Here is a 10,966-nt window from a genome sequence, read left to right as displayed (position 1 = left end):
TAATAGTACTTCCTGGGTGCATTTTCCTCAGGTTTTCACCTGCCATATCAGTTCTGTTATTCTTAGACATTATTTTAACAATTTTGGAAAATTTTCTATCCAAATCTACTAATTATATGCATATCCTAGTTTATGGGCCTGAGTAGCAGGCAGTTTAATTTGGGCACGCTTTTCATCAGGAGGTGAAAATACTGACCCCTACCCAAGAGAGGTTAAATTGGGGTCACATGGGCTGTTTTGATGAGTTAGAAAGGTCACATCTTTCCAAAACTTCATGAGTGATTAGGCAACCCTCATGAACTGTAAATCAGTAATTTCTCCCAACAAATGTCAAAGAAAAAAAAAAACACACACCAAGGATGGAGTGACACTTTGCAGGGCTTAAAGACACACAGAGCCTGCAATGGCATTACCATAATCTCTAGGCTGTGCAGAAATCAATGAGATGCCCCGCTTGACAGTAGCTTGTTCGGTCTGAGCGCAGCGACCGTGCAAAAAAGTAGGCCCAAAATGAAGCCTGCCCCTACATTTCAGGTGCTTTAGGGTTAGAAGCACAATTCGACCTAAGGAACGTTCCTGAGGTCTTCTTGATCTGTGCAAGCCTAACCTTGACCACGTGGCATTAACTCTTAACCTCTGAGCACAGAATCCGGAAGCGGGCTGAAATTCCACAACATACGGTGATCGCTACATAAATAGTCATTAAACATTCATGAAAATACAAGTGTCTCACATCTATCGAAAGCCGAGAATCTTGCTAATCCAACTGCGTTGTCAGATTTAAAAAAAGATTTACTGCGAAATAATACGATGCAATTATCTGAGGATAGAGCCCCATAAAACCAGCACAGGCGTAACAAAATCAAACTGCATTAAAATAAATAGTTTACCTTTGACAATCTTCATCTGTTTGCAATCCCAATGTTCATTGTTATACAATGAATGATCTTTTGTTTGATAAAATCAGTTTTTATAGCCCAACACAAAACATTTTGTGAACCGCTTGTGTCGTGAATTCTGTTTCATTCCATTTGACGACACATTCCAGGTAAATACCCACACAGAATGTTAGAATACCATTTTGGCATTTTGTATATAGTTATTTGTTTCAAAATGTAGACCTTCACCAATTTGGCCACTTGGGTACATTTGGGCTACTTGTGTGGGATACCTGGGTGCCTTCATGATAAATGTCATGTAGCACACTCATTTTGGAAGTTATCATTCTGAAACTTTGCACAAGTACTGTTGCCCTCATATTTTCACAATGAGTTTTGTCATTGTATTATCTAAACCAGATATATTGTGTTATATTCTCATACATTCAATTCACATTTACACAAACTTCAGAGTGTTTTCTTTCAAATGGTACCAAGAATATGCATATCCTTGCTTCTGGGCCAGAGCTACAGGCAGTTAGATTTGGGTATGTCTTCAGGCAGAAATTGAAAAAAGTAGAGGGGTAGCTCTAAGAGGTTCAGTGAAAAGGTGTTTACATCAAACAGTTTGCACTGACTTCTCTCCCTGTAGGAATACATTGCTCCCCTAAATTCAACCTGAAGCCTATGTGGGTTATGAATGCCTTATGAACCGCTCTTCGATGACAATTCATCAGGCCACTATGAGGTCTACCTGTGTTGATTCTAAGCTTCCTGGAGCAACCGGAAGTGGTTAAATTCACCCTCAAGTTGTTTTGATCTACCCAACCTACAGTTTGTGAAAACACTGCATTCAACCCTGTGTAAATGTCAATTCTTAACATAAAGACTTAAAACTCAGGATTCTGTAAAAGCCTACCCCAATGAGGATGGAAGTCCTCGTAGCAATGTTCCAACATCTCGTCGATAGCCTGTGGAGGCTGAGTGGAGGCTGTTACAGCAGCAAAGGGCGAACCAACTCCATATTAATGCCCATGATTTTTGAATGAGATGGTTGATGAGCAGGTGTCCATACTTTTGGTCATGTAGTGTACATTACATACGGTTTGAATACAAATACAGCTTCTCTGTTCAAACTGTTCTATTTACTAACATTGTATGTTATGTTCTTCTGTGAATTTGCCTGAGAGGGTGTAGGCCCCAGGCTCCGTGGGGCAGAAGGAGACACAGAAACCATCCGCCGTCTGGACCTACACAGTAATGGGATCCTCGATGGCCAGAGTCAGACTCCCAGAGGCTGATAAATTGTTCAGCCACAAAGTCTTAGTCGAATTTCTGAAAATATTCACATGGTGATATGTTTTTGTTTCAGAGGGAGATTTGTGACTCTGCATCTTGTATATTCACAAAGTCTGAGATCTCAAAAAGTACGCTCCCCGTCACGAGCCCTGGTCCAAAGAACTTGACCCTTCTGGAGTCTGAAATCTCTAACTGGGTGATGGTGAAGGATGGGACTGCTGGCCACATGCTGTCCATCTTTCATCACATCGACCAGATGCTCTCCCACCTCTTTCAGGATGCACCTGCACAGCAGAAGAAGAGTGAGACTGTTCTTTAAAATAGGGGATTTTACAATCATCCCGCAGAAATAATTTCCCCAAATCAAATCCAACTTATTTTGCCACATGTGCAAATACAACAGGTATTCATTTACCTTAGTGTGAAATGCTTACTTACAAGCCCTTAACTTCTTATGGTATAGGGGACATTTGCGTCCCACTTGGCCAAAAGCCAGGGAAAATGCAGCGCGGCAAATTCAAATAAAATGATATAAAAATCAAACTTTCATTAAATCACACGTAAGATACTAACTTAAAGCTACACTCATTGTGATTCCAGCCAACATGTCAGATTTAAAAAAAGGCTGTTCGGCGAAAGCATAAGAAGCCATTATCTGATCATAGCACAACAGTAAACAAGAGTAGCACATTTCAACCCTGCAGGCGCTACACAAAACGCAGAAAAAAGGAATGAAATATTCTTATTAAATACGTTTTTTCTTTACATAGTTGAATGTGCTGACAAAAAAAACAAATCACCAATGGAAATCAAATTTATCAACCCATGGAGGTCTGGATTTGGAGCCACACTCAAAATTAAAAAGTGGAAAACCACACTACAGGCTGATCCAATGTTGATGTAATGTCCTTAAAACAAGTCTAAATGAGGCTCAGTAGTGTGTGTGGCCTCCACATGCCTGTATGACCTCCCTACAACACCTGGGCATGCTCCTGATGAGGTGGCGGATGGTCTCCTGAGGGATCTCCTCCCAGACCTGGACTAAAGCATCCACCAACTCCTGGACAGTCTGTTGTGCAACGTTGGTGGATGGAGCGAGACATGATGTCCCAGATGTACTCAATTGGATTCAGGTCAGGGGAACGGGCAGGCCAGTCCATTGCATCAATGCCTTCCTCTTGCAGGAACTGCTGACACACTCCAGCCACATGAGATCTAGCATTGACTTGCATTAGGACGAACCCAGGGCCAACTGCACCAGCATATGGTCTCACAAGGGGTCTGAGGATCTCATCTCGGTACCTAATGGCAGTCCGGCTACCTCTGGCGAGCACATGGAGGGCTGTGCGGCCCCCAAAGAAATGTCACCCCACACCATGACTGACCCACCGCCAAACCGGTCATGCTGGAGGATGTTGCAGGCAGCAGAACGTCCTCCACGGCATCTCCAGACTCTGTCACGTCTGTCACATGTGCTCAGTGTGAACCTGCTTTCATCTGTGAAGAGCACAGGGCGCCCGTGGCGAATTAGCCAATCTTGGTGTTCTCTGGCAAATGCCAAATGTCCTGCACGGTGTTGGGCTGTAAGCACAACCCCCACCTGTGGACGTCGGGCCCTCATACCACCCATATAGAGTCTGTTTCTGACCGTTTGAGCAGACACATGCACATTTGTGGCCTGCTGGAGGTCATTTTGCAGGGATCTGGCAGTGCTCCTCCTGCTCCTCCTTGCACAAAGGTGGAGGTAGCGGTCCTGCTGCTGGGTTGTTGCCCTCCTACGGCCTCCTCCACGTCTCCTGATGTACTGGCCTGTCTCCTGGTAGAGCCTCCATGCTCTGGACACAGCAAACCTTGCCACAGATCGCATTGATGTGCCATCCTGGATGAGCTGCACTACCTGAGCCACTTGTGTGGGTTGTAGACTACGTCTCATGCTACCCCTAGAGTGAAAGCACCGCCAGCATTCAAAAGTGACCAAAACTTCAGCCAGGAAGCATAGGAACTGAGAAGTGGTCTGTGGTCCCCACCTGCAGAACCACTCCTTTATTGGGGGTGTCTTGCTAATTGCCTATAATTTCCACCTGTTGTCTATTCCATTTGCACAACAGCATGTGAAATGTATTGTCAATCAGTGTTGCTTCCTAAGTGGACAGTTTGATTTCACAGAAGTGTGATTAACTTGGAGTTACATTGTGTTGTTTAAGTGTTCCCTTTATTTTTTTGAGCAGTGTATAAAACATGCCTTACCATTGACGAGCTTCTTTTGTTGGCAATCCAATATGTCCCATAATCACAATTGACCCTTCTGTTCGATTAATTCCGTCCATATATATCCAAAATGTCAATTTATTTGGCGCGTTTAATCCAGAAAAAACAGCTTCCAAATTGCGCAACGTCACTACAAAATATTTCAAAAGTTCCCTGTAAACTTTGCCAAAACATTTCAAACTACTTCTGTAATACAACTTTAGGCTGTGGTGGGGGATCTTGGAGGGCTGGCAGTTGGGAGCCTGGGCCAGTGGCTGACTGATTGCTAGTTCAAGTCCCTGTTTTTTGACCTTGTGGGAGATCTGTTGACCCTGGTTGCTTCTGTGTGACGCTCTGGATGGGAGTCTGTTAGACGACTAATGTGATGTGTTTGTTGAGCAGCTGTTTTAAACATTCAATAAATAACAAGGCTATATGCAGGGGTACAGGTTAGTCAGGTAATTTGTACATGTAGGTAAGGGTAAAATGACAATGTAAATAGTCCAGGTGGCCATTTGCTTAATTAATTGTTCAGCAGTGTTGTGGCTTAGGGGTAGAAGCTGTTAACCTTTTGGTCCTAGACTTAGCGCCTCGGTACCACTTGCCCTGCGGTAGCAGAGAGAACAGTCTATGACTTGGGTGACTGGAGACTGACAATCTTTGGACTTTCCTCTGACACCGCCTAGCCTATAGGTCCTGGATGGCAGGAAGCTTGGCCCTAGTGATGTACTGGACTGTACACACTACCCGTTGTAGCACCTTACGGTCAGATGCCAAGCAGTTGCCATAACAGGCCGTGATGAAACTGGTCAGGATGCTCAATGGTGCAGCTGTAGAACTGAGAATCTGGGGACCCATGCCAAATCTTTCCAGGCACCTGAGGGGGAAAAAAGTTGTCATGCCCTCTTCCCAACTGTCTTTGTGTGTTTGGACCATGATAGTTCGATGGCGATGTGGACATCAAGGAACTTGAAATTCGACCCGCTCCACTACAGCCCCGTCAATGCCTTCTTCTGTAGTCCACGAGGCGTCGGCCCTCACTCTTAGCCCCCAGTGCCCTCAACTCCTGAACCCTGACCTGTGTGTCTGTCAGGCTCCCTCTTCAGCAGGCAGGACACATCCAAAACGTGTCGAAATCAGCCCATACCTCACCATCTGTTGCGTCATTGACCACTCCAGAGTCCTGGTAATCAAACCTCTCACACAGGAAATCAAATAACACACACACACAGAACCAAAACACTCATACAGGTGAAAGTTATCCCCAACACAGTGATGACATTTTTCCATTTCCCAAACCAATTTGTAAGAGCATTATCCACCCCAGAGTTCTCCGCTAATTCGTGAGCTAATGTGGTTAAACCAGCCAGGTTCTTGGTCACCGATCCATCTGGGCTGTGTTATCAGGGATGAAAGTACAACATTCAGATCTTAATATCACACACACACACCACCCAATTGTCAAAGAACCATTACACAAATGACCTTAAATGTATTATCCAAATGGCCCTCCCATGAGGCTGATCAGACCCCAAAGGAAAGCACTGAGGTCAAGTCATACCAAAATTTTACAGTCATGTTTCATACTAATATATATATATAAAATTAAAAAACCACCAAACATTTATCTACATGTTATATCCCAGGTTCCCAGAACATTCCCTTTGTGTAAAGAAATCACATGTTTAATTAAAACTCAGAAAATAAACTTCTAATATTCCATGTGTGTGTACCCCTTTAAGATAGTCTCTAGAAAACATGGAAATCTCCTCAAACCCAAAGGCTAAAAACTCAATGTTTCCAGGCCTGGTCACTCGCTCCCTTCAAGATTACAGCCCCCAGAAAACATTCCAAAGAAAGACAATGAAGCACTCCTTTTCACAGAAAAACCACTTGGGCAGCATTCATTATACTACCCCGATTCAGAAACCCAAACATTGACTCCCTCTAATCATTAGTTTTACACACAATGTGCACCGTCCCTGTAAAATAAAATTATATCAGTACAGGAACGGTAGCTTCTCCCCCAGACAACTCAGGTTACAATGTCATAGGAGCGGATAGCCATTCCATGAATTAATGTCCTGATGCGGACCGTACTAATGAGCTTTTCCCCATTACTCTGTACCCCGGGGGGAGTGTCGTCGGCACAGATTGCTGTACGACGAGCCCCAGTATCAGAGGAATTTAATTTTCTGTCCCATTACGGTTAAAGTCAAATAGGGTTTCTGTTCCTGTTGCAATGTCAAATCAATAGTTGCTAATTTTTAAAAAAATTCACAATTCTGTTCCGACATCCCCCCGGTCTCGCTACTGCTATCCTCTGCCCCTGAATCTAGTCACGCCTCCTCTTCCTCAGGCTGTGGGTGCCTGCTTCTTTTGTCCCTTCTATCTTTCTTGTTACGACAATCACAGTGATTGTGTCCTACTTCCTTGCAGTGCCTGCATGGTGCCTCACAATCCAAGCAAAGTGACCAGACTTGTTACATTAAAACATCTATCATTATCGGTCCTCATCTCCTCTTCTGTTAGCCTTCCATCCCTTTCTGTCAGAGCCCTTACCTGCTATCTCACCCAGAGTGGCCAAGTATTCTGCCCCTTTCAGCTTCTTCTTAATCTCCTCACTTTTACCGTGCTGTTCATAATGAATTGCATATGTTTTTACTTCCCCCAGTTCTGCTAGTCCCCACCCTACCAAAGTTCTTTATGGTACTGCTAATCTCGGGACGTATTCCGCTAAGGAAAGCCATCTTCAGCTGCTGGTGATATGCAGTGTTAAAACCATCTGCTATTTGGGGTGGGGGGGGGGGCTCTGTTAAACCACTTTTGGCGTTAAAACATAACCTTCAGTCTCTAAGTACTGCCTGATGGTCTCACCATCTCCCTGCCTGCATTCAGAAACCTTAGAGAAGTCTGCGTGTCGGTGATAATAATGCCTCAAGTTATAATACAATTCTGTAATTCTAACGTAACCTCCACCTGCTGCCCATGGCAATGCAATTAAATTGTGAAGTCCCGGCACCCATTGCCCTCGTACAGCTGCCCAGTTCTTTCCCACCAACTGCGCTCTCCACTTCTATGTGTAAGTTGAAGCTGGCTGCCAAACTTCCTAGATCCCTTCTAAATCCATCCATACCCATCTTAGGGTGTACCATTCCTTCCACCACCCTTTCTACATACCTATGTGTCCATGCCCAAAACACTTCTAAAATGGGTTCCTGTCCTGCATCCCCAGCCCGTGGGTTGGGCAAGGCAATTACAGGTTACTGACTAGCCTCCATTTCATCTTCATCCAGCCACTCCCTGGGCTCTGGATATGCGACCTCAGCCTTGAGTGGTAAAGCCCTGTCTCTACCTCTTTCCCTTGCATCCGGTCGCTTGTTCATCCTACATCCTAGTTCAGTTAAGTCTTTCCTGACTTTTGTAGTGCAAATGTCCTGTATTTACCAAATCATGAGAGCAAACCACACAAGTCAGAGTTATCATAAAGTCCATCTTTAATTATATGAGCTCCATCACAACCCTGTGACTCTCAGATCAATTCAGTGTTTATAAATTCATTCTCTGAGAGTCCTTACACATTGCAACTGAGATCCTTTATAGCAAAGACACACACATAGCCAGACAGCATTGGCTATAAATTATCATTCTGCTTTGTCTCCTAAACTATGTTCTTATCTCGCTCTTGGTACCACTCAGGACCATAAAACAAAACCTGATCAACAGGCATATATCAAATACACCCCCTCCTGGACAAGATCACAGAGACACAGTGACTGGCACACAGACATTGTGGAGCCAAGAGATAATTGGTTCCCCCTCAATCATCCCTTCACATGGTTTAAAAGATATGTTTACATATGAAGACAAGCTTGACCTCTCCCCCCCCCCCTGTGGCCCAAGTAACTGAACCCAGGACAGATAAAGGATAACTGCAAATGGCCACCACTATAGTACAACAAGATACATTCTAAATGACAAGTAACTCACAAGCATAGTGGAATTAAAACATCTTATCTATGTTACCCAACTATTCTGATACACCCCCAACACTTACCCTAGGGCAGCTAGCCCCATGCTTTCCTCCTCCTGCTCTACCCCTCCCTCGGCTCCAGGAGGTTCCCCATATAGGAGTGGTGGGACGGGAAGCCCTGGCTGCCGTAGTCTCACCACCATTTCATCATCGGGATTCTCTCTACGCCTGGTCTATCCGGGTTGGGTACAATTTAGGCTTATGGGGGGGGACCTCCAGAGTAGCCGTAGGAGTTATTGCTCTGTTACTTGCAACTTACATTTTCCTTTTCTCCCTCAGCTCTCTTCCTCACCTAACCATAACCTCGCAGTGTCTAGCCCCTCTGCTTGTCGTTTATCTGCCAGGCATTCTTCACATGCCTTATGCATCTGTCTTATCATTAGTTCCAACTTGTCTACGTCCACACTTCCATCAAATTCATACTCCCTCCACTTTAAACAGAAATAGGCCATTCTCTCAACTTTTTATGGCTGCAGGAGCAGTATTGGGTAACTTGGATGAAAAGGTGCCCATTGTAAACGGCCAGCTCCTCAGTTACTAATAATAATCATATATTAGCATTGGATAGAAAACTCTTAAAGTTTCCAAAACTGTCAAAATATTGTCTGTGAGTATAACAGAACTGATATTGCAGACGAAAACCTGAGGAAAATCAAAGCAGGAAGTGGCTTCTATTTTGAAAATTCCATGTTCCATAGCCTCCCTTTGCTCCATTTAAAGGGATATGAACCAGATTCCTTTTCATATCGCTTCCTCAAGGTGTCAGTCTTCAGACAGTTTCAGGCTTTTATTTTGAAAAATGAGCCAGAACGATAACTCATGTGAACACTTGACGTAATGTTTTGCTCGCGCAACAGAGTTTGGATAGGTATTGCTTTTCCCTCTCCTACTGTGAAAGACATTTGCGGTTGATATATTATCGATTATATATTTTTAAAACAACCTGTGGATTGATTAAAAACAGTTTGACATGTTTCTGTGGACATTATGGAAACTATTTGGAATATGTCTGCGTTGTCGTGACCGCTCTTTCCTGTGGATTTCTGAACATAACGCAACAGAGGTATTTTGAATCTAAAAATAATCTTTATGGAACAAAAGGAACATTTGTTGTGTAATTGGGAGCCTCCTGAGTGAAAACATCCTTAGAGCAAAGGTAAACGATTCGTTTGATTGCTTTTCTGATTTAAGGCCGAGCTACCTAATTTCAAATTCTGACATGACAGGTGGATTAAAAAAAGGCTAAGCTGTGTTTTCCTATATTGCACTTGTGATTTCATGACTATAATTATTTATTGTATGTAGCGCTATGCTATTCAGCGGTTGTTGATGACACTTATCCCGATATCGGGATTGCAGCCATAACAAGTTAACTGCATATAGCGCTCATCTCCGGAACTTCCTTTGAGGATTTACTGCCCATTGTTAGTGACCCTTGTAGTTCCTATACCTTTTCTCAAAATCTGTGTGTATGTATTAAGAGCGTCTGCTAAATGACTTAAATGTAAATGTATTTCTATGATCATGTATGTGCTTTTTCCCCATTATCCAATTATTATAGTTGTTATTCCTGCACAATCTTTGTGGGTGTCTCCTTTCGTGGGATAGTTAGACCTATTTTGCGCACCTCCGGTAGTTCTGCCTCCCTCCCTGCTAATATACTTTAGAGAAATTGTTAGATCTTAGTATGTTAGATCGGCTAATGTATATTGGCCAACGGTTAGGTCTCAACATTAGATAGTTTATTGGTAGTGACCACAGATACCCGGGGTCATTACGGACCCCCTTCTCCTGCTGCCAGGTGGCTCTACACCCAATTCCTATTTTCCAAATGCCTAGAAACTACCTACATCAGGGTTCTCTAACACAAATTTCTAAAAAAAGCTCACCAGTTAGGAATTACCTGTGGGATTTTTAAACAACTAAACAAATCAAATATATTTCTGAACGTAGGCCGAGCGTCAATTCCCCAAATTTGTGAATAAAGATTTACTAACCTTCTCGTAGACTGGGAAAAGCAATGTAGGTTAGATCTCGTCACCACCTCTGTCGAGTACCAGTTCACCACTAGCCTGAAATAAACCCTCAATTCAGAGGTCAGGTCTTTGTCTTACAGATCCTGGATCCACCCGTGCATGTTTTTCAGCAGTTCCTTGGGACGACAGAGGCACCTCTGTCTTGCGATCCGGCACTTGAAGGCCCAAATTGTCACAAGAATTATGTTCAATGTTCATAAACCCAATTCAAGCGACTACTCAGCCTGAAACACAGAATTTATAAGAAATTAATCAGACAGAGGCCCAGCTACGATAGTCAAAGTTTATTTTAGAGAGCCCTGGTTAATTGTACAAAACCCTTCATTTTATACTGGCTTCTCATGCACACTAACATACGCACACACATGTCCTGCTATCCAGCCAACAAAGATTAGAGGAATCCGTGAGACTTACTCCCCATCCCCCCTCAAGATAGGGAGACCGAGACCCTGGGAAGTACTCTGTGGCCCCAG

The sequence above is a fragment of the Oncorhynchus gorbuscha genome, linkage group LG10 (assembly GCF_021184085.1).
Source record: "Oncorhynchus gorbuscha isolate QuinsamMale2020 ecotype Even-year linkage group LG10, OgorEven_v1.0, whole genome shotgun sequence".
NCBI lineage: Eukaryota > Metazoa > Chordata > Actinopteri > Salmoniformes > Salmonidae > Oncorhynchus > Oncorhynchus gorbuscha.
This window is presented reverse-complemented; position numbering follows the sequence as displayed.